Below are 20,395 nucleotides of genomic sequence, written 5' to 3'. Positions count from 1 at the left end.
CCATCTCCCACTATATATCGTTTTCAAATTTCCATAGGACTCCAGATGCAATGTCAATTCTCTTCTGTAAGACATTTACACTGAGTCACAAGAAGACAGTCATCTTGGTGCAGGAAAATAACCTCCAGTTATGCATCACAATTTCAATCTCTGACATTTGTTTTGATTTTACAAAACCTTCTGCAGGACTTGCCATATATGACACATATTAACCCTCATACTTGCCATTATGTCATTTTAATTTGATTTCCTTAAGTTTTAAAATTGTATCTTCTTCTGGTGTCCCTGAATACCTCTCTCTTCTTGACAGTATAGTAAGTTTATAAGTAGCCAATAGGGTATATGGTGAATTATAGGAAAACTAGACCCTTTTCAGAGCTACTCATTCACCTTTGCCATTCTCACCTGTGGCTCCAAGAACTTATACCATGAGAAGTGGCTGCATGCCAGTAAAACTATTAGTAGACAGGCTAAACCAGGTTGAAGGTACCTGAATTGACTCAAGCTCATGCATGAGATGGGGTTAGGGGTATCTATTCCAAGTATGGGAACACTTCCACTCAGAAGAGACTGCTAAAAACAATTTGTTTCAAAAGCCATGAGGGCAGCTGAAGTAGATACTATGGAACACTTTAGAACTTGTTCAGACATGGATGCCTCTCTCCTTAACCACCATCTCCCACATTGCTACTTGCTTTCCTTCAGCATCCAATCCCATGTTTCCATTCTGTCTGATTCAGTATGCCTTTCATTATTTGCCTCTGTATTTCTGTGCTATGTGTCCCTACTTCCTCTATGGTTATTAAATTATGATTACAAACCCATTTCCCACTGCCATCATGGTCATTCTCACAGAGTACTCAAAGATTCAATTGTTTTTGCCCACATTTAATAATTTTATTATCTCATAAAGTATCAATTCACTTTAAACCTTAAAGGGTTTCACAGGTTAACAAGAAATTAGATGTCAGTTTCTTTTATACTTGCCAACTTGAGATATTATTTACTTAATACAATAAATATTTAATTTGTATAAACTGAGTCTATTTATGTGTATATATGTTAGAGTGCATGCATATATACATACAAACATATAAACATACACGTGTATATACACACACACTTGTTCTTGCTACTGGGTTATGCAAACATTAGTAATTTAGACAAGATGAATCCACAGGTTTTTAACGGTCTTCATTGGGATCATTGTTAAGTACTGCTCATGCCAGAAAAGTGGGAAACTTGAAAACAGATTTTGACACCATGGGCTCAAGAAATAGACCGAGTTGATTGCTACATGTTTTATTTTGATTCCATTATATTTGGCGGTACCAGAGCTTGTGCAGAGCATTCTTCATTTCTGTATTTCTTAGAGTGTAGATAAAAGGTTACAGCATGGATGCAATCACAGCATATAACACAGAGCATTCTATCTCACTATTGTTGTCCCTGGGAGGTGTTGTGTAGGTATAGACAAAGGGCAGAAAGAACAGGACTACAACCATAATGTGGGAGTCAAAGGTGGAGAGAGCTCTGCGCCTACCCTCTCCCAAGTGCATATGAAGATTATACATTATGACTGTGCAAGGATAAGATAACCAACCAAGCAAACCATGGCAGTGTTAGCAATGACGAAGATATTAACAACATGCATGTAGATGCAGATCAGCTTCAGGAGGGGCTTCGCATCACATATGCAGTGGTCAGTCTGATTACGGCCACAGAAAGGTAACCAACGGACCATGAATATCTGGGCAATGGAATGTCAAAAGGTCACTGTACAAGAAGTCAATATCAGCATATTACATTGGCACCGGTTCCCAAGGACTGTGTAGTGCAAAGGTTTACAGATGGCAACACAGCGATCAAAGGCCATTCAACACCTCCCAGGCAGTGAGCAGCAAAAAGCTGAAAATGAGATGTTTTTGCTTTCTGCAGCTAAATCTCTGATCAGTGTAGGAATGATGGTGGAAGTATAGGCGGGATCTGTGAGGGCCAAGTGACACAAAAAAATAGTACATGGGTTGCTGAATCAGATGGCTACCTGTGGTAGTGATGAAGATGATGAAGTTACCAAGGAAGATTGTAAAATAACAGAGCAAGAAAAATCCAAAATATATTGTCCTCATCTCTTTGCTCATGAAAAGTCCCAAGAGAACAAATTCTGTGACATTGTTCTGATTTTTCATGTAGTTAGAGGAGGTGACAAATATAAAGTAGATTATTAATTAATCTGAAATTGTGTGGAATAGGACAAATCATCATTGGTATCAGTTGTATTTATAGTGCATAAAACCCTCTTTGAGATAATTTTAAAACATATAAGATTGTTTAAATTGTCACACTGATTGTAAAGTTGTAAACTAAAGTGCCCAATTTTAAGTCACATAATTAAAAATAAATTAAATAAATATCTGTTTACTAATACTTTTACAAGGGAAATAAATCCATTTGCATCTACACTTTCAAGGTCATAACTTAAAATAATATAAATATATCTTAAATAATTACCTATATATCTCTATACTCTATCTATTTATATATAAAATTTTAATAAGGAATAGCATAGTTAATTGTCATAATATAAAATTATTATTATAAGGGTAAGTAACCCTACCTACATTTTTTTCTGTGATGGGATGGTGCAAATGACAAGCAAAGTCCAGTCAAAACAAGCAAACCAATCAAGTCATGATATTTGGTACTGGATAAGGGAGACAAGGAAGAGGAGGAGGAGGAGAGAAGCATAAAAGTAAAGCAAAGTCTTCTTCAAAATAATAATAATGGTATCCCATAGTTCTTTGTGTATCTTTGCAAACTTTTTGAGCAGCAATTTTTCTTCACTTAAGAAGACAAAATTCTCTGTTACTGTGGCTGAAAATGATCTATCACCATAGCATCAACACAACTTATCCTAAACCTTCTCAAACACAGTACGGCTGATCCTTTTGTAGAGTTTACCATGTTGGCCAGAGCTTTCTAGCTTCACCAAACCTGATGGAATATGGATTCTCCAAACATAACTTTGAGAAAATTAAATCATAGTGATTTTCAGGTTTTTCTCCTTCGTGAAGAAAGGTTCTATGTTCTATAATTTAAATTTTTCAGATCAAGTGGGTTAAATCTTATGCTTCTCTTTCTTCTGTAGCTAACTTTTAACTTTTGCAATTACCTCAATTTTTTTTCTTTTTAAATTTATCGATTCACTTCAATGTTCAGTCACAGGCAGTTCTCAATTCACTGTTTTCCATCTCTCTCACTATGGAAAAAAAAATTTCCTATCCCCCTCCTGGCCAGATCTGCATTGTAAATTAAGAAAATATTGTCATGTAGATAAATAAGGTATTTTAATAGGCATCCTAACATGAATCCTATCTAATCTAAAAAAAGCTTTATCACTGTTTAAATATTATTACTAAAAAATAAAATAAAACACAGATGAGCTGACCTTGATTGATCCAATGAATGATTCAGTAGATTAATTAGATATGTAGGACCAGTGCTCTCTTCCAAAAAGGATGAAAGTATTTCTTATTATTCTTGTTTCTTATGATTTGAAGGTGGGGATGGGAAAAACCACAGAAGCACTACTTGTGGAAAATAATCAAGCTGAATCAACCATATTCACTATTTCTAGTGTGACAGTTTTCTGCAGAGAGAAGGGAGGCATCTGTTTTATCATCTGTTCTTTGGAGTTAGTATTGATCCCAGTCCTTTATGTTTGTTAGTTAATCTATCTATACCATATCTCTATCTTTAGTACATTTTAATCTATCCATCCTTCCATTGTATTTTCATAGATTCATTAATATATCATTCTTATCTCTTAATCTATCCATTCATCTGTCCATAATCTATCTATTCATCCATCTATACATCTATATATTTATTTTCCCCCAGTAGTCCCGATAGGAATGTTCCTTTACTCTTGATTTTAACTCAAATAAGTAAATTGTAACATTCAACAACAACAGTGGATGGAGAATGACCCAAGAGGAAAGAACAATAATTTCAGCTACTTCATACATTAATTTTCCCAGAGCTTTGCTTATCTAAGCTAACCCTATAGTTACCCAAAAACACAATGCAATGCAAAACATGTACTGTTCTTCTCTGAGAGCAGATTTAAACTCCAAAGGTAAAGAATCTTAACCTGAACTACCTACATAAGAGCTGTGTTTGACAAGTGTGAGGAAAAGGAAATCTTTTCTAAGAAAAGGAAATATTGTTCTAAGATGTAGAGCTGTAAGGTACATTGGGACAGTGAGGTGGCACAGTGGATAGAATTCCAGGCCTGGATGCAGTAAGACGTATGTACCTGGTTTGGAATTCATCTTCAGACACTTATTAGCTGTATGACTCTGACAAGTCACTTAACCTTGTTCAGTGGTGGGGAGAAACCTGCAGCTTTGAGTCCACACATGGCCTTCTAGGTGCTTGGGTGCAGCCTTTTGATTAAGTCCAAGTTTAACAAAACAAATCATTTCACTAAAGGGATTTGTTGTGTGACGTTTGAATTAAGTCAGATGACTGCACTTGAGAACCGAGAGGACGACATGTGGCCTTCAGGCCACAGGTTCTCTACTCCTGACCTTGTTTGTCTCAGTTCCTTCTTTTGTAAAATGAACTGTGAAAGCAAATGGCAGAACAATCCAGTATCATTGCCAACAAAACAAAACAAAACAAAACAAAACACAAAGAAGACCATGAAGAATCTGACCTTACTCACACAATTGACCATCAACAACAAAGGGACTTTAGAGGCAGGATGACTTACAAGAGAGATCATACTGATCTCTCTGAATTGGGAATTACAAGACCTGAGTTCAAATCCACTCTTCTCCCTACCATGTGACCACTAACTTCTCTGTGTTTTTGTTTCTTCATCTGTAAGATGAAAAGATTTACTTCGAAGATTTTAAGTATTTGTTTCAGCTACAAATATATCATCATTCAATTATCAAAGCCTCCTTTTGAAGCTAAATAATTATAGGGATAAAATGATATTTTCAAAGACACTCACTGAGCCATTCAGTAGTTTAGCGGGGATTCAAATTTGAATCTGAAATTCAATGCATTAAAATGCTTTGTTGTTTGCCATATTGCTATTAAGGGTTAATGGTTAGATTCAAGATTCAAGCTTCTTGCTTTTCACGGTTTTATTTATTTGCTTTGCAATGTATTCCTTGGCTGTACCCTATCTAGCCCACAAATGCTTGTGATAGTGAAATGACTCAAAAGGAAAAAGAGAAAGAGATTTTTCCACCATCTTTACGATTCTAGAAATGCCTCAACTAAAGTTCTTCATACCAAGAACCTTTTTCTTTAAACCTAGCCTTAAGGAATAATGTTCCATATCCTTACTATTGAAGATATTTAAGCTCAAGCATATTCTTGGGTGGGAGGAATTAATAAAAAATTTCACTGAAGAATGGTAAGCACATGACATAAGAGCATATGAGTATCTGAAATGGGGAAGTAGGAATCTAGGTTATCTCATATAATAAAACTATTGCTTTTGTAGGGAAAAAAATAACTTTCAAAGACTTCCTTTTTTACTTATTTATCTTGTGTATGTAAAAGTATTGAATAAATATTGTTAAAAATTTGATGAGTGATGTTATTAGGGACAATAAAGTCCTACAATCAATGAGTACAAGTGCATACAAGAAAACTTACATTATACCGCAACACAACAAGACAAATTCATTCGCAGGAGATGTAATCCCATTCAAAACCTACCTGATACCAAGAAGAGAAGACTGACGTCTGGTCAAGCATTACTGGCAAATATGGATTATTTTGGTCTCCCAAGAGGATGGTCTACTATTATCAACAGATGGGGTGGCAGAAGGTAATTTTTTCCAGGCAACTTCAATTTATTCTAAGGAGAGAGGAGTGTTCCCTTCTTTTCTGGAGCTCAGAAGGCAAATGGATTTTCCACATTATTGACTCCATGCAAAATATTTAGTCCATTGACTGCTTTCTGTGAAATCACATAGAAAAGTGATTTTAAAGGTTTGTGAAGCACCCTTGAGACTTGTTCTCCTGCAAACATTTCCAAGCAACTTAGAAAAGCAAAATATCAAAATACAAATACAAATTTCAGGATTAGTCAACAAGTCAGTTGTTCAATCGAGCATTTATTAAACACCTGGATCTACCAGACAAGTCTACACAAGGGAGTAAAAATGACGTGATGCAGTCATTACCTCAGAGTCAGGAAGATCTCAGTTGAAGTTCAGACTTTAGCAGAGATTGCCAGTGTCACTATAATAAAAAGCTTAATCTTTTGATGCCCCGTGGAACACTGCCCTATTACAAAGCAAGTACTTTTCCTCATTGGAGGTAAGATGCCTTTATCAGGTGGCATCAAGGTGATGCGGGGGATAGAGCACCATCCCTGGAGTCAGGAAGACCTGAATTCAGAATGACCTCAGATGCATACTAGCTGTGTGAACATCGATTCATTTGCCCCTCCAAAAAAAAAGCTTCTTCAGGAGTTCTATATACCAATGTAATTTTGGCTCTATTTCAAAATGAGAAAATAAAATTTAAAAAGTAACAGACTCCATTCAAGATGCTGAGGATATAGCCAAAAATTAAATAATCATTGCCTTTGAGCAGTTTGTGGTTTATTGGGTAAAACAGCATGCATATATTTAAGTATATTTCAGTAATATATTAGACTCCTTCACCCTTATTATTCAATTGAACCCATTCATGTAACAGAAACATAGAAGGTACCTGCAATGTCCACTTGCCCACAGATAGATTTTGTAGGTTGATAGATATGGCAGCTGAAAAATAATAGATCTGTATTTCCCCTCAGTATCTGAGTGTGCATTTGACAGGAGTAATCTTTGAACACGAAAATATAATATCAGACACTGTCTCCGCTTTTATTGCATCCATTTGCAAGGAAGTGATGGAACTGGTTGCCACGACGTTTGGCCATTTTTTTTAATGTTAAGTTTCAAGTCAGCTCTTACACTCTCTTCTTTCTCCTTCATCAAGAGATTTTTTTAAAAATTCTTCCCCAATTTCTGCCATCGCAATGGCATATCTGGGATTGCTGATATTTTTCCAAGTAATCTTAATCACAGCTTTTGGTTCATCCAGTCTGTCATTTCACATGATATATGATGCATATTAAATCTAAATAAATAAAGTGACAATATATAGCCTAGTTGTACTTCTTTCCCAATCTTAAATCAATCATTTGTTCCATACTTAGTTGCTTCTTGATCCACATACTGGTTCCTAAAGAGAGAAATAAAATGCTTTGGTACTCCTACCTCTTTGAGAACTTGCTACATTTTGCTATGATCCACACATAGGCTTCAATGTAGTCAGTGAAGCAGAAGTAGACTTGCCCCCTGGAAATCCCTTGTTTTCTGTACAATCCGGCAAATATTGACAATTTGAACTCTAGTTCCTCTGCCTCTCTCAAAATGAGCCTGCTCTTTTGGTAGTTCTTAGTTCACACATTATTAAAAGCAAGTTTGCATATTCTTAAACCTAATCTCGATGACATGTGAAATAAACACAATTGTTCGGTACTTTGAACATTCTTTGGCATTGTCTTTCTTTAGGATTAGGATGAAAACTGAATCCACTAGCTACTTATTCTTTACAAAATGAAGAAATTTTTTGACACCCAAAATACTCCACTTTTCAGGAAAATTACAGTACTCACATAAATATCAGTTTTTAAGTACCATGGCTTTGTTTGCCAGACTCTTTACTCTTAGAATGAAAAATGAAATTAGTGTTCATCTTAATCGTCAATTTCTTCATGAAGTCCTCACTGATCCTACAGAAAAAAGTGCTTTTTTTTTTCTTTCCATCAGACACACTCACATGTCCTCTTTTTCTCCTCAGTCTGACTCTGGCGCCCTTCTGTCCATATCTATCTGATGGTCTTTATACTCTTCTCATCTCTCTCTCTCTCTCTCTCTCTCTCTCTCTCTCTCTCTCTCTCTCTCTCTCTCACACACACACACACACACACACACACAAACATACACAGGCACACACACACACATACACCATTTTTTTGTTGTTCAGTCATTTTCCAGATAAGGAAACTGAGACCAACAAGGTTAGATGACTTGCCCAGAGTCACACAACTAGTAAGTATCTGAGGCCAGATTTGAACACAGAAAGATGAGTGTTCCTGATTCCAGGCCCGGCATTCTCGCTACTGCACCATCCAGCTTCTTCAACAGGAATATAATTACATAATCATAGTGAGCTCCTGATAGAGGACGTCCTCTATTTGTTTGGTCTAAAAGTTTTTCTAAAACTTTATATTTTAGAGATGTATCTATGAAACTTGGAGACTAAGGTATTTATCCCCGGTTTCAAACTTCCAATAGTGGTCAGAGTTGTGCTTGAAAAAATGATTTTGCTGACCAAAGTTTTACAAAAATATAATATGATAATTACTTCTAAAATGGTATAGGAATACCAGTAAAGCACAAGTACATATAATGATCCACTTTGACAGGTAGGGCCAAGAAATTGTCTCCTTTTTTCTGAGGCAATGTTTCCATCTTGACTAAACACAAAGCGAGAGTTAGAGGAACTCAGTCTCTAAGTTTCTCCCCCTTTAATCTTAAAATCTTAATTATTAAATTAGATTACTCATTTCAGTGAAGGGTGAGGGATTTTGTGGGTCCAGTTCATCTCCCTTCAGTGGGGATGGGAGGGGAGGGAGGAAGGGAGAGAAGTTGGAATTCAAAGTATTAGAATGAATGTTGAGAATTGTTTTTACATACAACTGGTAAATAAAAAATACAAGTAATAGGGTATAGAAATCAATCTCGTCCAACAAGAAAAGAGAGAAGATAGGGATAAAGGAAAGGTGGAGTGTGATGGAAGGGAGCGCATCTTGAGGGAAGGGGTAATCAGAATGCAAAGCATTATGGAATGGGCGGAGTGGAGAGATGGGGAGAAAACTTGGAACTCAAAATTTTGTGAAAATGAATGTCTAAATCTACAAATAAATAAATAAACTTAAAAAAAATAAAAACCAATGTTATTTTCTCAGTTCTCCTTCTTATCCTTTTTTCCCCCAATCTCAACGTACACTCGGAAACCTTCCCAATGAAAATTTGAGCTCATGATTTGTGAAACTGGACTTATAGGTAATCTTTCCCCTTATCTTGCTGCAATGGCAACCAAAATAGGATCCTTTGCTGTTTTTGTTTTAGTATAATCAAGTGCCTCTAGTTGAATGTCGCCTTTATCAATCAAGAGTATTTACAAGTAGCAAAATACAGAAACAAGAGTTTCCTTAACTAGAACCAGTATATGTATTTGTATGGTTAATTATTTTAAGGTGATTAAAGATCTTCCCCATCCAATAATGTGCCTGCCCATTAAGGGAAGTTTAATTAGGGAAGATTTGTGGGAAAGCCTATGCCTTTTGTTAATGGAACACTGGTTCTCAAGTGTTATGATCGTCCTTTGCTCTAAAAAAGGTATAAATATTCTTAGCTGTGATTTTATTGTAAGGTTTACTGACTGGAAGTGTTTGCTTGACCAGATAAGGACTCTGGGAAGCTTTTAACGGACTTCTCTGGCTTTGAAAACCCAGATGCTGATGCCTCCATGTCTGGTAACTATGGTCAGGCAGTTGGTCCTGTTTGTTGAATTCAGGCGGAGGAAGCCATGCCAGTTGATCTTCTATTTCTCTGCATTTTCTTTGAAGTTCAGTGTGCTGTCTCCCCTGAACTAGATGAATGATCTATGTGCTTGGTTAAAGAAATGATACATATGCTAGATTAAAGTGATTTTTAACAACTCAAAAGTTACCTTTCCTTTTATGAACGCAGATCTAAGAACTTGTGATAGCAGGTCCCCCTGTATATGTTGGGGTTCTTATTATTAAACTTGTATTAAAGTGTCCCCCCAAGTACTTTTCTGGCCATTTCGAAGCCATGAACCCTCTCCATTACATGTTCTGCTTCCCCATTAGAATATAAACTCTTTGGGGCATGAGATTTTTTTTTTGTTTGAATGTGAATCCTCAACAATTAGCACTTTGCCTGGCACATAGTCAACATGTCAAAATAACCAGGATTTATTGAACACCCACTATGTGACAGTATTATGCTAAGCATGATATATATGTGTGTGTGTGTGTGTATGTGTGTGTGTGTGTGTGTGTGTGTGTGTAATTTTAAAAAAACAGATCTTGTTCTCAAGGTGCGTGCAGTCTGAAGGATTTGGGGACAAGATGCACATACATATTGCATATATAAACAGCAAATGGAAGATAATGTCAGAGTGAAGGCACTAAAATAAAAGAGGAATGACAAGGCTTCATATAGAAGGTGAGATTTTAGCTGATACTTGAGAAGGAGGCAAGGAGGAGAAAGCACATTCTTAGCATAGTAGACAGCCATGAAATATAGCCAGATTCTAAAAATAAAGGGTAGTCCTCAAGGAAAAATAAGGAACCCAGAAATATTATTTCAAAAATTATGTGGAAGTATATGTAAAGCAATAAGTAAGAAGGGGGTATATTTGAAACTTTAAAGGCCAGAAAACAGAATTTTATACAGTAAGGACTTCATATTCACTTCATGTTCTCTGTCTCTTTTTCTCTGTCTCTGTCTTCTCTGTCTCCCTCTCTCTCTTTCCTCTCTCCCTCTCTCTCTCTCTCTCTCTCTCTCTCTCTCTCTCTCTCTCTCTCTCTCTCTCTCTCTCTCTCTCCTCTTCTGTATCTTTTGACAGTTGTGATTACTGACTCAGTCTGAGTATTACATCTTCCCTTTGCTTTCATGACATTCCTCTTTGTTCTCCTCCTACCTGCCTAACTCTTCACTGTCTTAAGTAATGTATGTCCATTATGTCTATCACAGGCTCCTGTCCTGAAACTACTTTTCTCTATATCCTCCTCTTGATTAATACCTTCAGCATTCTTGGTTTTGATGATTGTCCACATTAAGAAGATCTTCAGATTTATACATTTAACCCTCTTCCTGCTTCTGAGCTCAAATCTCATATCAGAAACCACATCTTAGATTCTCCACAAGTTTCTAACACTTGGATATCAAATTGAATACCTCAAAAATGAAATTCATTAGCTCCCTATTTTTCATGTTTTGTTAATTTTACCACCACTCTATCTCTTGTATCCACCACCTACTTTCTACTCCCATGACAATCATAGTAGTTGAAGTCTTTATCACATCACACTCAAATTATTACAATCTCTTCCTAACTGACATACTGATATTAGAATTTCTTTCACGAAGATATATGCTAAAACATCTGCATAATTGACCTATGTTACACCATTGCCTAAGAAGTTTCAAGATTTCTCTGTTGCTTCTAGGACCTAAATAAAAACTCCCACAATTGTTTTTTATAATTTTGATAACCTCGTTATAACATACATTTTCTGATTGTAGCACATTTCCCATCTCTTTCACAATGTTCTAGAAAAACTGAATTCCTATACATATAAAATTCCACTTGTCCCAATTTTAATCTGCATAGCTTTTTTCTTTTTTTGATAGTACTTTTTATTTTTAGCTTTCAATATTTACTTTATAAGATTTTGAATTCTAAATTTCCCTCCCTCCCCAAGATGGCCTCTAAACTGATAGAAGCCATACATGCATGATAGTATTAAAAGTATTTCTACGTTAATCGTGTTGTTAAAGAAGAATGAGAACAAAAGGGGAAAAACCATAACAAAGAAAAAAGAGAAAATAGCATGCTTCTATCTGCATTAATACTACACAGTCCTTTGTCTGGATGTGAAGAAGAGCATATTCTATCATGAGTCTTCAGGAACTGTCTTCGATAATAGCATTGCTCAGATCAGCTAAGTATAACAAAGTCGGTCTTAACATAATGTTTCCATTCCTGTGTACAATGCTCCCCTCACTGCCTTTCCTCTTCTTCTAGAATGCTGTCTCTTTAGTTTAAACTTTTGCATGCCCTAATCACTTTCAAGCTTCATCTCATGTCATTTCTTCTAAAAATTCTATTATGATTGTCCCGCTTGTTAGTGACCATACAACATGTTGTTTTAAAAAATTTTCTGTGTACACAGCTCATATTTGTTAGTGAACCTGCTGCAGCTCACCACGACACTTCATTTTTAATATATAATTTATTTATTTTTCAGTTCTCAACATTCACTTTTTTTTGTCTTTTATCCTCGGGAAGGAAAGGAGCTCCCATGGGGAGAACTTGCCCTGCATGCTGATATGTAACTTGTATCCGGAATAAAGCCTACACCTCTGTCTGACTCTGGAGGTCTTTTCTCTCATATGTTTATCCGGCTGGCCACCGAAGACGTGAGATAGGTAAGAGGACCCGGCAGCCCACAGCATTAGGCTGGACACATTACTGCCCCTTCTTCCATCCTACTTCTCCCTATTTTCCTGTTGGGTAAAATAGATTTTTATACCCCATTGTCTGTACATCTTATTTTCCAATAGCATGCTAAATTTTTTAACATCATTAATAACGCTTTGAGTTCTATATTCTCTCTCTTCCTCCCTCCCCAATCACCCTCATTGAAAAAACAAGCACTTTAATATAGGTTATGCATGTGTAGCCATGCAAAACACTTGTATAATTGTTAGATTGTAAAAGAGTAACCACATTTCCATCTGTCCTATCCTGCCCTCCATTTATTCCATTCTCACCTTTGACCTGTCCTCCCAGAATAATGTTTGCTTCTAATTATCCCTTTCCTCAATTTGCTGTCACTTCAATTATCTTCCCTCTCTTATCCCCCTTACCCCTCCCTTCCTGCAGGGTAAAACAGATTTCAATATCCAAGTAAGTGTGTGTTATTTCATCTTTATGCTAAATCCCATGAGAGTAAGGCTCACTTATTTCCTTTCATCTGCCCCTCTTCCACTCCATTGTAGAAGCTCTTTCTTGTGTCATTTCAGATGATGTCCTGCATTCTACATCTTCCTTTCTCATAAGCCTAGTACCTTCCAGTCAACAGTAAATTTTATTTTTTAGATATTCTCCCTTCGTATTGAGCTCACCCAGTGCCGTGTATTTGTACACACACACACATGCATATTAATGTATACTTATAAATACAAGCATATATACATAGGTACATATGTGTATCTATGTGCATATATGCGTATACATGTGTATGTGCATATATGCATAAATATATACATATATGTGTAAACACATACACCCATGTACATATACATGCCTACACATACATAATATACACATACCTACATTCCCAAAGACACTTACTCACGTGCATTTATATGTATTCATGTGTGTACGTTTTTATGTATTTATGTGTGTGTATCTACGTACACACACACACACATATATACATATGTATTGTGTGTGTATAAATGGTTGTATATATATATGTGTGTGTGTGTGTGTGTGTATGCATATTTCCTTTTACTATTCTAAATCTGAAAAAGGTCTCATGTAGGAATGTAAACAGTTTAACGTTAATGAGTTCCTGAACGCTTCTCTTTCTTGTTTACCTTTTCATGTTTCTCTTGATTCTTGTATTTGAAAGTCAAGTTTTTTATACAGCTCTGGTCTTTTCAACAAGAATGCTTGGTAGTCCTCTATTTCACTGAAATTTTATTTTTCCCCTGATGTATTATACTCAGTTTTGCTGGGGAGGTGATTCTTGGTTTTAATCCTATCGCCTTTTACCGCTGGAATATCATATTCCAAGTCCTTCAATACCTTAGTATAGAAACTCGTTAATTCGGTGTTATCCTGATTGTATTTCCACAATATTTCAATTGTTTTTTTTCTAGCTGTTTGAAATATGTAACCCTTGACCTGGAAATTCTGGAATTTGTCTACAATATTCCTAGGAGTTTGCCTTATGAAAACTCTTTCAGGAGGTTATTGGTGAATTCTTTCCATTTCTATTTTGCCCTCTGGTTCTAGAATATTAAGGCACCTTTTCTTGATAATTTCTTGGAAGATGGAGTCTAGGGTCTTTGTTTCACCGTGATTTTCAGGTAGACCAATAATGTTCAAATAATTTCTCCTGGATCTAATTTACAGGTCAGTTGTTTTTCCAGAGTGATATTTTGCATAGTTTTCTATTTTTTTCATTTTTATTTTGTTTTATAATGTATTGGTTTCTCAAAAAATCATTAGCTTCCATTTGTTCCATTCTAATTTTGAAAGAACCATTTTCTTCAGGGAGATTTTGAACCTCCTTTTCCATTTGACTAATTCTGTTTTTCAAAGCATTCTTCTCCTCATTGGCTTTCTGAGCCTCTTTAGTCATTTGGGTTAGTCTATTTTCAAAGGTGTTATTTTTTTCAGCATTTTTTGGGGTCTCCTCTAGCAAGATGTTGAATGGCTTTTCATGATTTTCTTTCATTGCTCTCATTTCCCTTCCCAATTTTTCCTCCACCTCCCTTACTTAATTTTCAAAATCCTGTTTGAGATCTCTATGGCATGAGACCATCGAAAAGTTTTTGGAGGCTTTCCATGCAGAAGCCTTGCCTTTGCTGTCTTCTTCTGATTGCAAATTTTGCTCTTCCTCTTCTGAAAGTATGGAAGAAAATACCTTTTTCACCAAGAAAGTAACGTTTGGTAGTCTTATTTTTTTTCTCTTTTGAGGCATTTTCCCAACCAAGTGCTTGACTTTTGAGTCCTTTGTCAAGTGGAAGGTATACCCCCCTAACCTTCAGAGGTTTCGTGGAGCTGCTCTGTGAGATATCTCTAGGTACCTGTAAGGTCTTTGTTCCTCCAAGAGGGTGCAATCAAGGGAGAGGACTGCACTCCTTTCCTGGCGTGCCTTCTGGTGTGTGAGCAACTAAAAGCACTTTTTCTCTGCCCTGGAATTGCGAGTAGGATTTTCTCTCCACTGGTGTTGGGGTCCCCTAGACCTTTTACGGGAACCCCTGACCCCGACCCAAGGCTCTTGTCCGGCAAGAGGCCTTGATCTCGTGAGTAATGAAATGGGGCAGGAGACAAAGGTGGTGAAGACTCCGTTTAATTCCTCTAAATCACATGCATATATAGTCTTAACTACGTACATTCCTAAGCCTTACGTGGAACCTATCACCTATCACCTTTCACGTTGAACCTATCACCTATCACCTTTCCTTATATGGGTGTCTTCTCCACTGGACATCCGGAGCCAGGACAAAGAACTGCCACGTTGCAAACAAAGACGAGACCCTTCCTCCTGAAATCCATCTAGTTCCACCCCTACTGACAAGCCCCTAGGTTATCTAGGCAGGCTCTCAGTGTGGAGTCCTGAAATGGATAGGGGTCGGCTCTAACTCGTCCCATTACAACTCCCCCTTTTTGTTTTGGTACAGTTGTTCTTTCATAGCCAACATGGTATGTTTAGTGGAGAAGAGGGAATTACGGATTGTTAACAATATCCGTTTTAATAATATTGGTATAATAGCAACTAATATAAGCAACGTTAATACTCCTGATCCTAATGAAATTAGCCAAGTTTTTAGTGAGTGCCAGGGATAAGCATGTTGGAAAAAATCTAAGATATTTTGAGCAGTTTTATGTGGAAGTAGGTCTTCATGGGAAGCCTGATTGATCTTTTCTGCCAATTGAATCAATTGCTGGAGCTCTAAGGTCATATTATCACTGATTACACCTTGTAATTGAACCCAAATCTTTTCCCATGCCATTTCAGTTGCATCATATTGTTTTGGAGTAAGACAAAAAGTATTGTACCTATAATCACATTGCAACTTTGATTGTAATTCTAGATATGCAACTTCATGTCCCAAGAACAGTACTGCTTTCTGTAAAGCACGAATAGCATTGTAAAATTCCTTATCCATTTGAGCCTGACGTTGAAATCCTTCTGAGACATTGCGCATGAGATCATGAAGAGCATTTGCTTCCTGGACACTATTCTGTGTGTTAGAAACAGACATTGCGAGAGCAGTAGAACTAACAATTAGCTCAACTAATAAGGTTATACCTAAGACTACACATGAGATACATCTTTTGAATCGCATCATACTTGTTATCTTTTGATCTAATACTGACATAATATTGTCAGCTGGAGTGCGATACCATCCTTGCGTTTTCACTACTGTGAGTGCATACTTTGGCCTAGCAATGATGTAAAGCCTTCCTTTATCAAATTGTGGCCCCATGCATTCATGTACCGAACAATTCGGACAAGTTAAATTGAATATCCCTGTCATATTCATATGTGGCACGAGTGTAGACTGACTTGCACGATCCCACATAAAGGCATGAGATGATCCTAAACACACTCGCGCCGTAAGACTAATATGGTTTGTAGTTATTTTACCATTTGGTCTTACAACAATAAATGGTCCTACAAAACTTTGTACTGTCTGCCCCCCAATAGCGGCAATCACCCGTTCAATCCCTGCTGTATCAGAATCCTTGTTAGTAACATATCTAGGACTAGGATATTCTGAGACATAGTGATCTGGCCTAAAATGTGATAGGTTGTGACATGAGGTAAGACTCTCATTATAATGCTCTAAGAATAACACAGTCTGTTGACATTGATGTGACTGACAATCTTCAAATGATACAAAACCTGAATAATTACGATAAGTGGAGACATAAGGATCATTTCTCTTGCTACATTGTGGTCCAGATCTAGAAATCACTTCTCGTTTTTGTCCCGTGTCTTATGCCCCATTCATTTTTGTACAATATGGTCTATGTCTCAAACCTATTTCTCATTTTTTATCCATATCTTGTCCCTCAATGACCCAAGTCCATTGGCGAAAAAGTCTAGAGTCCCCTCGATAAGCTAAAGTCTCATGTCCCAGAGTTATATTTGCACACCATGTCGTATTGGCCACTACATTATTAAAAACCCATGTAGTACCAGTCCATCGTCCAACAACCTTCTTTTGAAGACAGAGTGGTAGTCCTGCGATCAATCCAGTAAAGTTCATCCTTGGCTGTGAACTATTTGATTTACCTATAGATTCAAAACCTGTACCCCTAAACATGAGTGATAAACTGCCATGTAATACTAGTGTTGGTATCTTTTCACCCCATCTTATGGCCCTCACCCACGGAGGATTCGGGATGAACGCCCAGTGATGTGCATCCCCACTTGTCTCCTGGGTCAGAGTTGGACTTTCTCCGACCCCAAGAGTCACTAAGAGAAACAAAATCAACTTCCTCATTTTGAAGACAAAGACTTCTTATTTATTCTTCCAGCTTCTTTCTCCACTTTGCTGCTCTCAGTCTCTTGCCCTGTGATTTTCTTCCCGTTGTCTCTCTCTTCTATCAGCTGAAGCCTGCATACTGGTACCCACTGTTCTTTCTCTTTTCCTGTGGAAACACAAGCATAACCCTTTCCCCATATGATTATTTTTCCTGGACCATGCCATAGTCCTTCTGCATCACGCCACATGGCCTGTTTTCCTTCATTCTCTATTTGTGTTTTTTCTAGAAGTGAAGTTCCTTTTGATGTTTTTATAGCAATAGCATATTTCATGGCTGCTGAAAGATTCTTATCATCGAATTTTAAATAATTTAATGTATATAAGGCTAAATTGAGAGATGCCTGAGGGCCTTGTGTAATTCCCCCTTTTTGTTTCTGCAAGTAAACCTTGAGGGAACGATTTGCCCTTTCAACAATGGCTTGACCTGTAGGGTTATAAGGAATGCCAGTAACATGATAGATGGAAAATTCAAAGCAGAATTTTTTAAATGTAGCTGACATATAGGCTGGGCCATTATCTGTTTTTAAACATTTTGGCGCTCCATGATTAGCAAAACATGCTAGCAAGTGAGTTGTCACATCTTTGACTGCTTCACCGCAGCGAGCAGTTGCCAGAAGAAAGCCTGAAAAAGTATCTACACATACATGTATATATTGAGAACGTCCAAATGACGAATAGAGAGTGACATCCATCTGCCAAATATCATTTGGGCAGTCACCTATAGGATTTTTTGGGTGTATAGGTGGTGGTGAGAGAAACGGAGCACATTGGGTGCACGCCTTTACAATCTGCCTTGCTTCCCTTTTTGTTATGCCAAATAAATGTCTAAGAGATCGTGCAGACAAATGAAATTTAGAATGAGCTAATATTGGAGATGACTCCACATGAAAAACTTGCAAGGCTTCATCAGCAATTGCATTGCCTTCAGTCAAGGGTCCTGGTAAATTAGAATGTGATCAAATATGCAAAACATGGAATTTATTAAATGTACCTCTAATAGCCTTTTGTGTTTCTAAGGTAAGATGTGTGATAGAATCCTGACGTGTGAGAATATAGGCAGTCTCTAAATTGGGTATTAACCCTGATACATACTTACTATCTGAGATAATATTAATAGGGACATCAATTATAAGAGCTTGAAGCACAGCAAACAGTTCATTTTGTTGAGCAGAGGCAAATGATGTCTCAAACACTTGTAACCTCTTTTCAGATGGTATGTATAAAGATGCTCGTTGATGTTTTGTGGCATCTGTAAAAACATTGATCCCTACTACAGGCGACTCAGAATGGTTTTCTGACCAAGACCATGGCCATGCAGTGAGTTGATCAGCAAATGGCACAGGATTGCCATAATGATAATCCTGTCCAATTATAATTTGCCAATCTGCATCTTCCATAAAACATTTTTCCAATTGTTGAGAGGTATAAGAAGTAAAAATACTTGCAGGATCCATACCACTAAGAGCTCGTGCTCTCTGTATGCCTTTCCAAATAACCTTAGCCACTAGCATTGTATAAGGAGAACATGTTCTGTTCTTTACTTGTGGTAAATGAATCCACTCAAGGATTCCTAACTGCTGATGTAAAACCCCAGTTGGTAAGTTTGGAGTGAAAAGTATAGTTAAATTTATTTTCTCTCCCTTGTCATATCTTTGAGTGGTTTGTTGTATGAGAGTATTTTGAATATTCTTAATACATTTAAGAGCTTCAGGGGTCCAATCCCTACTTGAATTAAGGTCAGGAGAGCCTTTCAATAATTCATATAGTGGTGCTAATGCAGAGGTAGAGATACCAAGCCTTGGCCTGCATCACTGAATCTCTCCTATCAGTTTTTGGAAATCATTCAGAGTTTTGACCTTTTGTGTATCAAAATTTGGAAACTTAACTTGAATCTCTCTGTCTGATAACTTATACCCTGAGTAATCAATTGGTAGTGCCTTCTGTATTTTTTCTGGTGCTACCTGTAGCCCATGCTTGCTAAGAGTTTGTATCCCTTCCTGTAACATTTTTTCTAGCAGTTCACCATCTCTATGTGCTGCCAAAATATCATCCAGGTAATGTATTATTATGGCCTCCTTATATTTCTCTCTCATGGATTGAAGTACTTTATGCACATACCATTGGCACAATGTAGGACTATTCTTCATACCTTGTGGCAGTACTTTCCATTGATACCTCATACAGGGTTCCTGCAAATTAATGGAAGGTATGGAGAAAGCAAATCTCTGCCGATCCAAAGGATGAATGGGAAAGCTGTAAAAACAATCTTTAATGTCTATAACCCATATTTTATAATCTTTTGGTATCATATTTGGTGAAGGAAGTCCTGGTTGTAATGAACCCATAGTAAGCATGAATGCATTAACTTTTCTTAGGTCTGTTAACATTCTCCATTTGTCTGATCTCTTTTTAATAGCAAACACAGGTGAATTCCAAGCACTGAAAGATTCCTCTATATGTCCTAAACTAAGTTGTTCTTTGACAATCTCCTTTAAGGCTGCTATTATATCATCAGTCAAGGCCCACTGGTCAACCCAAATTGGTTCATCATTGATCCATTGTAATTGTGGAACAGGTATGGGTTGTGCAGCCATTCCAGGGAGCCCCACTAAAAATTTTCTATTGTAGATATGGTAAGGCCTATTTGTGACAACAGATCTCGACCCCATAAAATGATTGGGAGTCCTGGTAATACATGTGGCCAAACCTTTCCTGTTTTTCCTTCAAATTCCCATCTCAATGGCCGTTTTGCTTCGACCGCTGCCTGAACACCCCCTATACCATATAAATTTTGTGCTTGCCCTAAAGGCCACGCAGAATTCCACTGCTCTAAGGGAAAGACTGTACGATCAGCCCCAGTGTCCATGAGGCCTGTACATCTCCTCCCTTCTATAATGACTGTAAGTTGTGGCCTCTCCAGAGTAATTTGCTGTGTCAAGAATACTTGAGAACCTGCTATTTTTGGAAATAGTAATAACACTGCTATTTTTTGTCCTGCATCTAATAAACTCTCCATATTAGTAGTATTCATCATTGGAATATATTGAAATTCCATATCAGGTGGAAACATATGTATTATGGGTATCATGCCTGTATATTCATGAGCTGCGGGTGCTAACAGTATTCCTATGCTATCTGGTTTGAGCTTGATTTTTTCCTGTATGGGAACCATGACTGTAGTCATTGGATTAATAGAA

General features: G+C 37.1%; 1 pseudogene; it reads right to left on the bottom strand.

Annotated features, from left to right (window-relative positions):
- Positions 1-1,316: 1,316 nt before the first annotated feature.
- Positions 1,317-2,189, bottom strand: LOC140516651 (olfactory receptor 4P4-like; annotated as a pseudogene).
- Between the last annotated feature and the right edge of the window lie 18,206 nt (positions 2,190-20,395).

Source organism: Notamacropus eugenii, chromosome Y (assembly GCF_028372415.1).
Source record: "Notamacropus eugenii isolate mMacEug1 chromosome Y, mMacEug1.pri_v2, whole genome shotgun sequence".
NCBI classification, from domain to species: Eukaryota; Metazoa; Chordata; class Mammalia; order Diprotodontia; family Macropodidae; genus Notamacropus; species Notamacropus eugenii.
This window is presented reverse-complemented; position numbering and strand designations above follow the sequence as displayed.